Source organism: Pipistrellus hanaki (assembly GCF_964339955.1).
Source record: "Pipistrellus hanaki genome assembly, chromosome: 11".
NCBI classification, from domain to species: Eukaryota; Metazoa; Chordata; class Mammalia; order Chiroptera; family Vespertilionidae; genus Pipistrellus; species Pipistrellus hanaki.
In genome coordinates, this window is record NC_140513.1 from 12321643 (window position 1) to 12335989 (window position 14347).

The following is a 14347-nucleotide window of genomic DNA, read 5'->3' on the forward strand; positions in this document are numbered from 1 at the left end:
TGAGGCAATTAGACACAGTGCTCGCCCTCTTCTTTCTTTTCCATGCCTCTTTCTAACCTTCCTTCACTTTTTTTTTCTCATTTCTTCTCCTCATTCATCCTCCTCCTCTATTTCTATCATCTCTTAATAGTACATTAGAATTTCCATGTATAATATTTATATAGTCCTCATTGGAATCCAATGATGGCTGGATTTGTTATCTCCATTTTACAGATGGGTAGCCTGAGGCTAACAAATAAAACAACTTAACAATAATTACACAATTAAAATGAGAGAAAAAACATGTAATCTAAATTCTCTGACCTCAAGCTCAGTAGTTGCCTTAACATGCTCTTAATCATAATACAAATAACTTCACAAAAAATTAAGAAAACCAAAAACCAAAGCCTGAAGAAAAGGCCAACACCTCCCATCCCTGAATTTAACTCTGAATTCATCTTTTCAGCCAAATACCAATTCTCCTTTCAGGATATTCAATAATGGAAGGCCTACCACAACCAACTGTTCATTTCATTTCCCAGCTCTTTCTTCTCCTCCTAAGAGTGCTGTACATGGCATGTGTTTATTTTTCAATTAAAGCAAATTAAACTTAATTTTGTTTTGAGAACATTTTTTAAAGAATTTCACAGCCCAGGGTGAGATAATTGAGACCCTGCTGTTTTTGGAAGCACTATTTAGAGAAAGCAGGCCTAGATGTTGCATAACCTCCAAGGAAGTCACTCTTAAACCCTCCCTCTACCTTGTCCCACATCAGTGTCTCTCCAGTCCATCCACTCCCCTGTCACTGCCCAGTCTGGAAGGACAGCTTCTGCCATCTGAACTGTGACCATAACCTGCTAAAGGGCCACCAGATCCCCTCTCCCCACCTTCTCATCTTCCTTAATCCCAGATCCAATAGAGTCAAGCATTTTCTTAACAGCTAGCAACCATTTTCTAAACACAGGTTACTTATTATGAGTCCCAAGGCTTTATATTGTCCAGCCCTTCACATGCCCTCCAGTCACATGGAACTATTCCCTTTCACACGCTCTGCATGGAATGCCCTTCCTCCACCTACCTTCCTGGCTCACACCCACAGACCTCATCTCTGCTCCCTAACATGCTGTGGCTCCAATTCCAACACCAGCTACTCCGTATGATCACACAGTGGCTCACTGATGCCCCAAATTCTACTCCTTAAAATGTTACTTACCCAAGTAACACATTCATTAGAGAAATATTAGGAAATACAGGTAAGCATAAAAGGGAGACTCAGTTCCCTCCTAAACCTACCCCAAATAGTAAGTGCATCTTATAAAATAGTATATTCTCAACCAGTTCATAGTATTTTGTACAAATATATGTCAATGTCGATAAAAGCCCTAAGAATCATTTATTGAGCACTTAACATATATGGGGCATGTTGCTATATGCTGTATATATGTGACATTCATTCTCACAGCAAGACTGTCAGGGAGGTATTGCCTTTAGCCCCGTTTTCCAGAACGTGTTCTCTATCAGCATCCCTCTCTCCAATGTATAAATGTGCTCCTCTACGACCACTTTCACTGACTTGTTGAATATTCTCAACAAGTTCATGCACAGGCTGCACCTCCCAATCTAGAGGTGAGGAAATCAAGGCTCAGGACAGGGATTCCATGTGTCCAAGTCCACACCCTAATCAGCGATGTGCCAAAGATGTGGACTCTTTCTGTCTGACCTGAAAGCGTGGTTGAAAGCTGGGATGCTCATGTTTGGATGCCAGCTCTGCCGCTGGCGAGCTCTGCATCCTTGGCCGGATTACCTGATGTTCCTGTGCCAGTCTCCTCATCTATAAAATGAGGGTGACAACAGCAACTCCTCAAAGAGGTATTGTGGGGATTTAATGAGTCTATATGACCGGTGCTCCGAACAATGCCTGGCAGGTCACCAACATTATATAAATGTTAACTATTATTACTTTTTTATTATTATCACACTCTGTTGCATGCAATGAAATGTTGCCCGTGACCCCAGGTATGTTCTCTAACTGGAAATGTCTTGTAGGAAAGAGATCATTACCAGGTTCAAGTCACTACCTTTCAAGGAAGCTTGCTTTTAACAATCCCTTGTCCTCTTATATGGCAACATGAGACCAGTAATCAGGGGAGAGATTAAAAGTAGGAAAAGGCTCAGAAAGATGTTAAGTAACTGAGGCAGATGTCTTTACTCTCTGTATTCCCATGGGTCAGCAACCAAAAAGAGACAGGATCGTCAGCCATTGGAGCTAAAAGTTATCTTCCTCGGAGTCCAGTTTAACTGTCTCTCATTTTTTAGGCATAAACCATTTTCTTTTTAAGATCCAACAGTATCTGAGCTGGTTCTCGCACCCTAGCCCTCTGCAGCCTATGTCACTGTAGCTCTCGATTTGGTGCTCTAATCTGTAAGAGCAGTGGATTCAGGAAGTGCACAGGGAGAGCGGCTGATTGACAGCATAACCTGCTGCTCCCTCTGTGTGAACTGTGTTTATCATCCTTCCCCTCACGATTCCCCTCTTCCTCACTGTTACCATTTATTTTACCAAGTGCTTGCATGCCTTAACGTGCTTTATGTCACCTACCCTTTACTGCCACACTGTGAAGTCGGAATCATCCTCTCCATTTTCCCAACGAGGACCTTGTGGCTCAGGGGTGAGAGGATTTGCTCCAAGTTATACAATAAATGATAGCAGTAGGTCTTCAACCCATATCATCAGACACTGGACATAACGTTCTTTCATTGAACTGCCCTCCTGCCATCCACCCCTCGGAGGCATCAGTCCAGCTCTTAGCTGCTTGGTGGCCTCCCAAAATCAAGGCTGATTATTGCTGCTGGGTTTATATTGTCTTAGGTCAGGTCCATGGTTGCAAATCTTCCACCATTCTGTCACTCAGGCCATGCCCTGCGTCCCAGTCTTCTGTGCATCTAAATGAGAAAGGCATCTATCTTACACCTTTCAGGGGATGTTATAAACGGCGCCACTGCAGGGCGGCTTCTTAAATCTCTTTAAGACCTGAATTTTCTTTTCTCTCCTTTATCTGCCAACACCATGAATACCTTCCCCTCTTCCAGTGCTTCCTAGCTGCCAGCTTCATAGTCTCTTAAAATAGTGATTTAACTTCACAGTGCCTCGGCAGCAAACCTTAGCTTTGTGTGTTTATTTGTGCCTTAAAGCTGGGGAGATTCAAGTGCTGCTGAGGCGAGGACCAGTTGTTCTAACTCTGGGCCAGAGCTAAGATCTTATTTTTCTTGGGAATGGGATCACCAAAGGCACCTCTGTAACGGGAGCAATTTTAAAAGCAGCTTATGAAGAAGCAAGGTGGAGGTGGATGGCACGAATTGTGATAGCCAGATGTTACAAGGAAAAAAAAAACATATATAGTATATACATATATATGAATGTATGTGTGATGTTTCTCTAAATACATATGCACACATATATGCACAGGTATGTATAAAGAAAGGAATATTGAATGGGGTTAAGAATAAGTAGGAAGGAGAAGAAAAACAGATATACGGGAAAGGTTCATGGCAGAGTTCCTCTTCCCTATTAGTGGAACTTGAGTGCAGATATGATCATAAGATCATCTGCTATACGAATGTGATCTGGGGGTGGGGTTTCCAGCTAAAAATATTGACCTAAGACAATAAAAACCTCAAAATACTCAATTTTACTAACAATAAAAAATGAAAACAGCAATGTGGTGCCAGATAGCATTAACAGGTTGTATGTTGTGTTGTTGTTTTTTCTTTTCATTTTTGGGTTTTTTGTTTGCTTCTTTTTTTGTTTAATATCAGGTTTCAGTCTTGGCAAGAATGCAAAGGAAAAAGATACTCTTGTGTGGCATTGGTGGAAACCTGAATCAAACACAAACATTTATGAAATGTGATTTCGTTCTTTCATTGAAAAACAAGCAAACATTGTTTATTGAACACTTATTTTGTGCTAGACACTGTTCTAGGAGCTGGAAATACAGCGTGATTGACATTGACTGGTCCCTGCCTCCTTGGCACTGATAGTCAGGTGAGGGAGAAGATAAATAGATAAACACGCACCAGTCAGATGAGCATAATAGAGATGCAGGTGGCCAGGGAGACCCTCTCGGAGGGGCTGACACTGGGGCACAAAAAATGTACGACATGGTAGGTGCATTCGCTTTGCCACTCCAGAGGAGGGTTTTAAAATTGTAGCATTTCAGCCATCTCTAAATATTGGGGAAGAAGATCCTTCCAGAACCTCCTCACATCCCATCCTATGCTCTGCTTAAGTCTGTAATCCTCACTGCCAGGAATGTGGGAGGACAGGGCAGGTGAAACTGTGGCTGATCAGGCAATGGTTTCAGGATCATGTGGAAGGCTTCACTGGGGTTTGAATGAGGCTGTCCTGTTGATGCACATTCAGGATAAAATTCTTATGACCCCACTCAGCCCTCCCTTGCCTCGCCTCTCTGGCGATGGCATTTGGTGAGAACCACTTTATCCCAAAGGGTCGTCCCTCCAAAATCTGTCCCAGCAGAAAAACCGTATTACCACCTCCCCTACATTTCTAAGCATGCCAAAACACTGGTTTTATTGTTTTAATGGTCCCTATGCAGATGTTTATAAATGCCAGCCAAGGCACCTTGTCGATTCTCCCCCTCTGATGTAGCCATAAACTCAGAGCCCATCAAATTCCACCAGAAATGCAGCTTATCTAAGAACAAGTAAACTGAAACGGACAAAGCAGATGTGTGCCACAGTTCTCTGAGGGCTCTTTCTGGTGTATCTCGGGGTCTCAGGGTCTCTAGAATTCCATAGCCCATTAGAGTTCCATCTACATTTGTGGACCACATATTCTTGGAATGGAGACTAAGAATTGACCGCTTGGAGGTGTGAGTCCTTTGAAATGCAATCATATCCCAGATGCCGGCTCCTTGTCCACCCGAAGCAGCTTGTGATCAGTGATTCAGCTGCTCTGCATCACCCCAGGATCCCTGATTTCTCCCAGAAGTTCCCACTGGTTCATCAACAGCAAGATAAATTATATCTCAGAAAAGGCTAACTCTCACAAAAGGTTCTAGCTGTTCAGATGGGTCATTTACTTGGACCCCTGCTGCTTCAACCTTAGCAGTTTACATAAAAGTGATGCTTTGCTAATTGCCTTATGAATCTACCTGCGCATCCTTGGGGGAGACAATCTCTTAGCTGTTCCCAAGATGGTCCCAGCATCATGGCATGCAGCTCTGCACCCGGGAGAAAAATCTCTGCCAACGGAGAACGGGGTTTGTTCAGAATGATATATTCTGAGTCCTCACCAGGCTCTCTCTATTCCCTGTGTGTCCTCCGCTGGAGAGCAGACAGGCCAGGTAATTTACCACCCGTAACTTTCATACACGTGGTCTATTTAGTCTATTCTTCTTAAGTCCATCTGCAATTTCTAAAAGATAGTTCCTTTGAGAGACAAAGATCCCCTTCACCCTCATATTTTAAAAAAGGAAATTAATCTCACTTTTCATCAGCCTCATTATCTTCTTAATTGTCTTCTTTGCCCCCTCAGTAGCAAGGACTGTCTACGGATTTCTAGGCAGCCTTTTTAGGCTACTGTGTTCCAGAAGGACGGTGGTTTTCAAGCTACCACTCTATCACTCTGATGGTAAGAGTTACCATAGCAGCACATCCATCCCCCTCGGCCACCCTGTCTTGAGCCAAAGTATGTGCCCTGAGCTATGACTTCTTTAAGAATGGCTCCTTTCAGAGCAGACATCTAACTCTTACGATGAAGCATGGCCATTGTGAGTGTCTCTCTCTGCTTTTACAAGCATGTCGTCATGCAACATTTCCAAAAAAACTTAGCAAACCGCTTCCGAGATAGGCCATAGCTTGGCCCTTCTCAATTTTGCAAAAGGCAAGCCCAGGAAGGGGGCAGTTATGTTTGGAAGATGACCCAGATAAAGAGTGGTAGAAGCCAGGACTAGAATAAGGTGCCCTGAGTCCCTGTTCTCCTATTATATGACAGTTAGAATGAATATGGATATAAAATGGAAAGATACAGTCTCTGATCTCTAAGACCTTATAGTCTTGGCCTCCCTCCTCCTCCTCCTCACCATCACCACCTCTGTAATTCTGTCTAATCTTCCACTTCCCCAAACTCTCAGAGAACTTCAGAAATAACAATTACCAGTCGACCATGAATGATAATTATTTACAAATGTGCATATCTCCTCTATTAGACTGCCAGCACCTAGCAGGATTCATCACTATACCCGCAAGTCACTGTGTTCAAGGCCTTTCCCAGACAAGATATGCAATAAATATCTGCTGATCCAAACAGCTTTCATCCTTTTTCACCAGATTTCATTTCAATTACCTTCTCACCAGGTATTCATTCCCTTCCTCATTTCCTATTCATCTCCTCTCCCCCATTTTCTCCCCCCACCTTCCCTCTTAGAGTTATGTATTTCAAAAGTATGTAGCAGCATTCAGAGCAGGACTAGAGATGAAGATTAGAAAAGCTCATTGAAATGACTGATGAAATATGGACACGGTGAAAAGCCATTGAGAGTATTTGATGGTGATCTTCTATCACCCTCCAAACCCTGCTCAGCTAAGTCCTCAGACTATCTGCTTCTCAAAAGGAGAGAATCGAAGGGGGAGATGTCTTAATTTTTCATCCCCTCATCTTGTATAAGGCCTCATCTTGTGATCTGGCCCCTGCCTACCTTTCTTATTTTTATCTCATGACACAAAAGCTCAATCACACTACCCCTCAGATTTCCTAAGCTTGCCCCCATTTAGTGACTTCATCTCTGTTCTTGTCTCCACCTCTCATATCCTTTCCCCACATACTCACAGGGCTGGTTCCTTCTATTTAGAGCTCAGATACAACATCACCCCCTCAGAGAAGTTTTTTTCCTGGCTACCCTATCAAATGTTATGATTCCTTTCTAGCCTATTGCCCCAAATTATTATTTGCAGAGCATTCACTATTATATGAAATTATTTTATCTATTTGTGACTCAGTTGTTGTCCATCTCGCCCACTAGACTAGGAGTTCCATGAGAATAGGACCATATCCATGATATATCTCTAATGTCTGGATCTCTGTTGTTCACTAACAGCAGTCATGAGCCACATAGAACATTTAAATTATAATAAAATTAAGTCAATAAGATTAAAAATGCAGTTCATCAGTAATACAGCCACATTTCAGTGCTCAGTAATCACATGTGGTTAATGGCTGTCATATTGGGCAGCCCTGAGAACATATCCATTATCACAGAAAGTTCTATTTCACAGTATTAACCTAGAGCAAAGATTGAAAAATAGTGGGCACCCTATAAATGTTGAATAAATGAGTGAATCGATTACCCTTTGTAATCTTTTCTCAATTTCAGGTCACCCTCCCCCTTTTTGTAGCTTCTAACTCTTACAAGTCAGATTAACTTGATAATTTTCATAAGACAACTTCCAGCTTGGTGAGGACCCAAAAAAATGTTGCAGAAGATGAGGCTATGAAATAGAATCTAAAAGAGAATGCCGGTGGTGATATGATCATGCTTCCATAGCATCTGAAGAGTGGATTATTAGGAGAGAATTATATTTGTGCTGTATGACTTCACAGACTTAAAAGACAGGCTTAGGGTCAAGGTTCCAATAAAGCTCTTTATATATAACACAGGCCGGTTTGTGTGGTAATGGGTTTGCTGTTGCTAAAAGTACTAAAAATGAGACTAATTGTCCATGTGTTGTGGGTATTACAAAAAGGATTCCTGCTTCTTGAATGAGGAAGATGGATTGGTTACTGAGAAACCAGAAAAGACAGATTCTTTGATCCGATGGCTCCCTGACTCCCCCATAATATCAATTTCAAAGAATACTGTAATAAGAAGCCCCTCACTATTCCTAGCATCTATTGAACAACCCGATCCTGTTTGTCATTCACAGTGGTTACCATTAAGTCAGTGGTAGGCTGGAAAGAGTGGAGATGCTGAAGTAAGAATTAGGCTCCAATCCTATCTCTGTTGGTTATGTGACCTTGGGGGCCAGGGACTAGCCAGCATGAGTTCACTGTCCTCTTGTGAAAAGGGAGTTGTATCTGCCACACTGGGTGAGAAGAAAGATTATGATGAGAACAAAACTAAAGACCCTAGAACACAGTAGGGTAATGTTCACTTTAAGCAGTACAGAATTTTACCTTCTGTATCATCATTGCCATCCCTGTGTTGTGGGCATAGTGACACAATTTTAAAGTCATGATTGCATTTGCTTTGAGTGAATATGAAGCAGAGAGAGAGAGAAAGAGATTATAGCTTCTGTTGAGACTGAAAAATAGCAATAGCAAATATTTATAAAGCAACTATTATGTGTCGGTTCTTGGGGATTAAAAAAAAATAGGCTCCTTAGAAGACCATATGGAAGAGGACAAGCTAGACATATACCCACAGAGCTATAAAGCAAGGCAAACCGAGACACAGTTAAAATGGAGTTTCAGAGACAATTCTGTAAAAGAACCTGGGAGAAAGATATTAATCCCAAAATAAGACTTTGGGAAGATCTCTTGGAAAGGTCATTTGAGCTGGATGTTGAAATGTGGGTAGGATTAGTAGAAGTAGATGTTGGGAAATGGAGGAAAGAAGATAAAGGTATTCCTAGCAGAAGGATTACAGTGGAAAACAATGAGGGGGTTATTTGGGGAATTACTTTCGAAGGCTTATCCTTTTCCCATGACCCCTACCTTGTCCTTAACCATGACCTCTATCTTGTCCTTAACCATGATTTGCAAGGTTTCACTGGTCAATTGGTTAATCTTTGGAATTTAGCAAGTGTGATGCAGGGAGAGAAGGGAAGGATATGTCTAACCTTAGTGGCCTGTTCAGGGAATATGTGCTGATGATTTAGTCTAAGGGATTGGGAGGGGACAAACTAGAAGATGCAGATCACAAAATGTGTCTTCACACACCTGGAGGCCCCTTGGGCAAAGAAAGACCTTTTCCATACAAACATAGGACTTTGTGGTCAATAGCACAAACTCTTGCAAGCCCAAGATGTTTTATCTGGACTGAGCAGGGGAGGGTGTTTTTAAGGTCCCCACCTGTAGTGCTTCAAATAAATTCATTGCAGCCTCAGCTGGACCATCTAAACTCAATAGGGGCCCAGGAACTGATTTGGAATCTCTGAGCTGCTTTTCCTTGGCTGAAATGGAGTCACAGCTCCCCCTTCTGGGAACCAAAGTGCCATCCAGCCCCGGAAAAACCTGTGTGGAAAAGGCATTATTGCAGATGGTCCTGAAACCCTCACATTTTGTCCCTCAGTGCTTGCCTGCACACCCCTCCCCCTCCCCCCCGCGCCCCAAACACTCATCTCAGAGTCTGGGTACCTATTTCTGTGAAGGCCTGATTCTGACTTCTCAAAAGCCTATCTTCCATAGGCCTTTATATTTCTCCTGTGTGACCATGAGTCCCAGTCTTCCTGTTGGGTGAAGCCTTTTCAGAGGGGAACAGGATTTGGTGCGGAGGCTGCAATTCCCTCTGGGGGAATACAGCAAGTAGGAGAGGTTTCTGGATCTGTGTGTGCACGCCTGTATGAGTACATCTGTGCCCACACAGGTCCCGTGACTGGGAGATGTATAATAAGCTTAAGGGCAAGATTCTCAATAATATAAAGGCATTAATTTGCTTCAAGTATTTGCATCAGTGGATGGGTATATACACCTGGCTCTATGGAAAGCAACCATGCCTTAATAAAGAGCTCAGATACAGTCCAGATGCTCTACAATCATATCCAGTATTGGACCCCTGCCTGCGTGCAATTCTCTGAAGGCATTGGAGAGAGAGAGAGAGACAGAGAGAGAGAGAGAGAGAGAGAGAGAGAGAGAGAGAGAGAGAGAGTGAGTCTAGTGAGGAGACTGATTGAGGCATTAGACCCTTTCTCCCCAGGATTACGTTTCCAGAAGGAATCGCTTTGAAATGCATCTCCGAAAAGAGAAGTTTGAGGGAAGACGGCGATTGTCTTGAGTGGGAGCACAGTGGCAGGATAGGGGTGAGGAGCAAGATACAGTCCCTGGGCAGCATGGCACTGATCTGGGTGGCAGGCAGCACAGGGTCTAGCCCTGGGCATCCCACCAACTCCCTAGAAAAGGTTGGAGAATTCTCCTTCCCTCTCTAGGCCACAGAGACCTGCCTGTCTGCTCTTTAATGGTCCTTCCAGGTTTGATTGTCTATGGCTTGAAAGAGAGAAAATGTGAGCAGCTCCTTACGTGGGATCTCCTCCTCTGCCTCACACTCCCACCCAGAATGAACTTGGGAGCCCTGGTCTGATGCGAGTTCCTGGAACAGACGCCTTGGAGCCCTAGGAAGGCTTCAGTTTCAGGAATCAGCCTCTGGCCAGAGAACGGGGTGTCTGCAAGTGCTTGCAGGTAGCACCCGCACCCACCCGTCAGGGCAGGTTCCTGCCAACACATGTTTGCTTCTATTTCTCCCCAGAAGATACATATGTACATATATATCAATAATTCTTAAGACAAGTATATTTCTAGTTTTATTTTCCCAAAAGATCTTTTAAGCAGCCCCTTTCTAGCCAGATAAGAGGCTCTGTCCCAGCTTCTCAGCCCTTATCCTCCCCTAGCCTTGCTTCTGAGAGCTGAACGGCGGCGAGCGGCTGCCTCTTACCTTGGAAAAGTAACAGCTGCCGAATCTGGAAGCCATGAACAGCAGTAAAACTCAGCATTTTTTGCTGAGTAGGGCAAGCCTTTAAGAGGCAGCCAGGAATCCAATCAATGGCTGGCCTCAACGTCATCTCAGCCCAGCAAAACCTACCCAGGGTGGCCCAGGGACTTACCTAGAGAGTCTCCTGGGAGTGGAGGAAAGAGGAAAGAGGGACTTGGCCTGAACTGTCTTCCTCACCGAGAGTCTTTCCACCACCCCTGTGCCCTTGGCAGTATTTGGGAGCCTCGCAAGAGATGTGAGGTGCAAACAGACAGCAGGGCAGCAATTTAAGTCAATTACCGCCATATCCTGCCACAAGTTCCCACCCACAACCTGTTTCCAAATTGTAGGTCTCCCTCAACACACACACACACACACACACACACACACACACACACACACACCCCGCCTCTCTGCCTCCTCCTAGTGTCCTCCCAACTCCAGGGGAACCGTGAGGAGGAACAGTTTAGAAAGAAGAGCTTCTTTTGGGGTCCCCAAGCCTGTCTCACATGGGGAAGGGAAGACTGAATCTGTCCTGGGGAAGCACCCCAAACGCCTCTCATATTACCCAGTGCTCACCCCAAATGAAATTTGCAGGCATTTGAGATCCTGTGGAACTATGATGGATGAACAAGTTCCCGAGAGGGCTCTTTCTCCTTTTCTTTTAGGGGGATCCATGCAAACTTGCCCAGATCCCCCCTCAAAGCACCAGAAGCCTAAGGTGCTGTTATGCTGTTACAATTACAAATGAAGTGGGCAGACTCTATCCCAGACTTGTCAAGCCCCAGATAAGGAGCCCACTGCTGACTTCCCCCTTTCTCTGTCACCCACTATCCGGTGACTCCAGATTTCCATCAGAACGCTGGAGTCTGCCTAGTGTGGAATTTAAAGTGACAGCATCTCCTTGCCTCAAGGTTTGGCCATTTCTTTCATATGAAATGGTGAGTCCAAGCGTTAGCAGGTCTCCATCCTTTGAAGAATTTTCCTTCATGGGTACCAAATATTGGGCTACATAAGGCACCATCCTTATCCCCATAATCCTTCCCAAACCCCAAGCCCAGAGCCCTCCGGAGGAAGTCCACAGCGGGTTTCCCAATAGCCTACGTGATCCCATAGTAAGGATCCCATTTTCGTGTAAGCTGGAGACCTAATTAGAAAGACACATACAAACACATACGTACAAACATGCACGCACGCACACATCGTGCCTTAAGTAGGTTATAGGACCTCTCTTCACCCCTCCCGTGTACGTACACACACACACACACACACACACACACACACACACGCACGCATCAAACGCACGGCGCTGCACACGCAAACACACACCAGCACCACATCAAGTTCCTACCACGGTACACACACGTCGGGAGCGCGCTGGGAGCACACATGCCACTTCCTAAAACCCGCATTTAACCCTATCCACCCCAGAATACAGAGCCTTCCCCCCCTCCCCCAACCCCCTTCCCAGGAACCTAAGAGGACTCGGAGGCGGTAGACGGGCGAGGGGAGAGCGGAAAGGTGCGGGAGGAGCGGGGGCGGGGCGGGCGGGGGCGCCCCTCCTGCGGCCCGGCGGGCCGACTCCAAGGGCAGAGGGGCTGCGGGGCGCAGCGCCCGGCCGCCTTACCTGGAGTCAATGTCCGTCTCTGGCGGAGAGCTGCGGGCGGGCGCTTTTTATTCGGCTCGGTGGGAACTTGGGAGAGCCCTGCGTCCAGCTCGCATCCCGGGAACGGCGAGGGGACTGCAGGCGCGAGGGTACCTGGCTCCTAGCAGCCTGGCTCATACTCAGCCGTCAAGTCCCCTTGGCTGGTCCCGAGGACAGGCATGGATCCCGGCTCCGGAAGGCAGTCACTATTCCCTCTGCCCCTCGGCTCGCTCGCTCTGGCTCTGGCTCTCTCGCTCGCTCGCTCGCTCTCCCCCCCTCTCTCTCTCTCTTGCGTTCGTTCGCCTGCGCTTCCCTCCTCCTCCTCCTCCTCCCCCCGAGCCAGATCAGTTCGCAGCCGTGGGGACCCGAAGCGAGGCAGCGAGCGAATGGAGAGGGAAGTCCAAGTGCGCCGCGGTCTCTGGGCGGGGAGCGAGGAGGCCGGGCTACGCGGGGGGAGGGGCTTACCCGGAGACGGGCGAAAATGAATGGGGGAGCGGGCGAGGGGGGAGGGAGATTAGGCGAGGGGGGGCGGGGGTAGGGAGGATCCCAGAGCCCGGTTTAGGTTTATTCTGAGTAGTGTTTTGTACATCTTTAGGCGATGGAGGAGAGGAGGAGGAGGAAGAAGAGGAAGAGGAGGAAGAGGGGGAGGAGGAGGAGGAGAGGAGAGAGGCCTCTTTGGAGGGAGGGGCGGCCTGGGTGGGCTCAGGCTGGGCCACTGGGGACTCTCTTAGGTCTGAGGATACGGGGTGGCAGGTGCCCCCGTGTGTGAACAGCGAAAGGGGCTGCGAAACCCGCATCGTGATGTTCTTAAAGCGCGTCCGTAGCGGTGCAAGTCGCGAGTATCTGCGTGTTTCTGGGTATGCGGGTGCTTGTGTGTCTGTGCGTATCTGAGTGTAATTTTGTCTGGGGAGGTGCCCATGTGGGTCCGTTTGTATCTATGCGCCTCTCTACGAGTCTCTAAGCCTGTTTGTTTCTCTGATCCTGTAGGCAGGAGCCCACGGAACCTCCCAGAATTAAGCAAGCGCTTCTCTAGGTGGGCAGGATGTAGGCTGTAGGCGTGAGAAGCTGAGGGGACGCAAAGTTCTCTGGGAGGCAGGGAAAGGGCGAGGGTACTGCGGGGGCGAAGGCATTCATAGAGAGGCAGCCAGAGAGACGAGATGGGACGAGCCTGAGATGCAGGCTGCAGTGGCCGCCACGGGCCTCTGCCTGAGGCCGAAAAGGAGGCCAGCACACACTCGGAATTCTCACACGGTGCATATTCAGTACGTTCGCTTCCTTCGCTTCCTTTTTAAACATCAACTAAATCGGCAAGGACGACTCCTAGCTCCTGGAAGCTTAGGCAGTGGTAGGCAGCGCCAGCGAAGCTACCAGATGGAGGAGCAGGGAGCACGAAGGGAAAAGTGATGAGAAATTTAAAGGAACCCAGATTCAAAGTGCAGGCTCTAGACCGGGTGGAATCCTGCAGCTATGTGATCTTGGTCACACTTCTTACCTTGTCAGCCTCAATTCCTCACCTGTATAATGAGAGAGTATAACTACCTATCTAATGTCGTTGGTGTAAAGATTTAAATGAGTTAATGTATCTAAAAGTACTTAGAATACTGCTGACACCTAGCAAGCACTCAAAGCATGTTATCTGTAATTATGATTGCTAGTGTTAGTAATGCCATTATTATGCAGAGGAGGCTAGGAGAGGTGTGATAACTAAGGAGACCCAGAAAGGATCAAGGGGCTAAGTGAATTAGAGACAGAGGAGTCTTGAAACAAACAGAATATACATTTTTTTGAGTGAAACATGAGGAGACAGAGAATTAACTAGAATAAGCCTAGGTCTCAGCAATACAGACTTGGGGGAGGGGGGGGGGGGGACGGGAGCACAAGGTGGGAGGGAGAAGAGGGAAGCGCTATAGTTCAAAGCTCCTCTGTGCTTCTGGTTCATTCTCCTCCGAATGAGGGATAATCAGCACCACGGACAGCTCTCCAGCCACTGACCATGGCAGTGATTGATTTCTCTCTCTGCCAG

The 14347-nt window shown here is 46.3% G+C and overlaps 1 protein-coding gene across 3 annotated transcripts in view; it reads right to left on the bottom strand.

Moving 5' to 3' along the window:
- The window catches only part of BRINP1 (BMP/retinoic acid inducible neural specific 1), a 149559-nt gene extending 136828 nt beyond the window's left edge, over positions 1-12731 (bottom strand). Inside the window, exons 1-2 of one of the 3 annotated variants that reach the window (XM_084899980.1) lie at positions 12307-12668; positions 5151-5240 (exon numbers count right to left, since the gene is read on the bottom strand). The gene's annotated coding sequence lies outside the window, so the exon portion shown is untranslated. Of the gene's footprint in view, positions 1-5150; positions 5241-7927; positions 8043-12306 lie in introns of those variants that run through there. The other 2 variants (XM_084899979.1, XM_084899981.1) reach the window with 2 other exon arrangements.
- Between the last annotated feature and the right edge of the window lie 1616 nt (positions 12732-14347).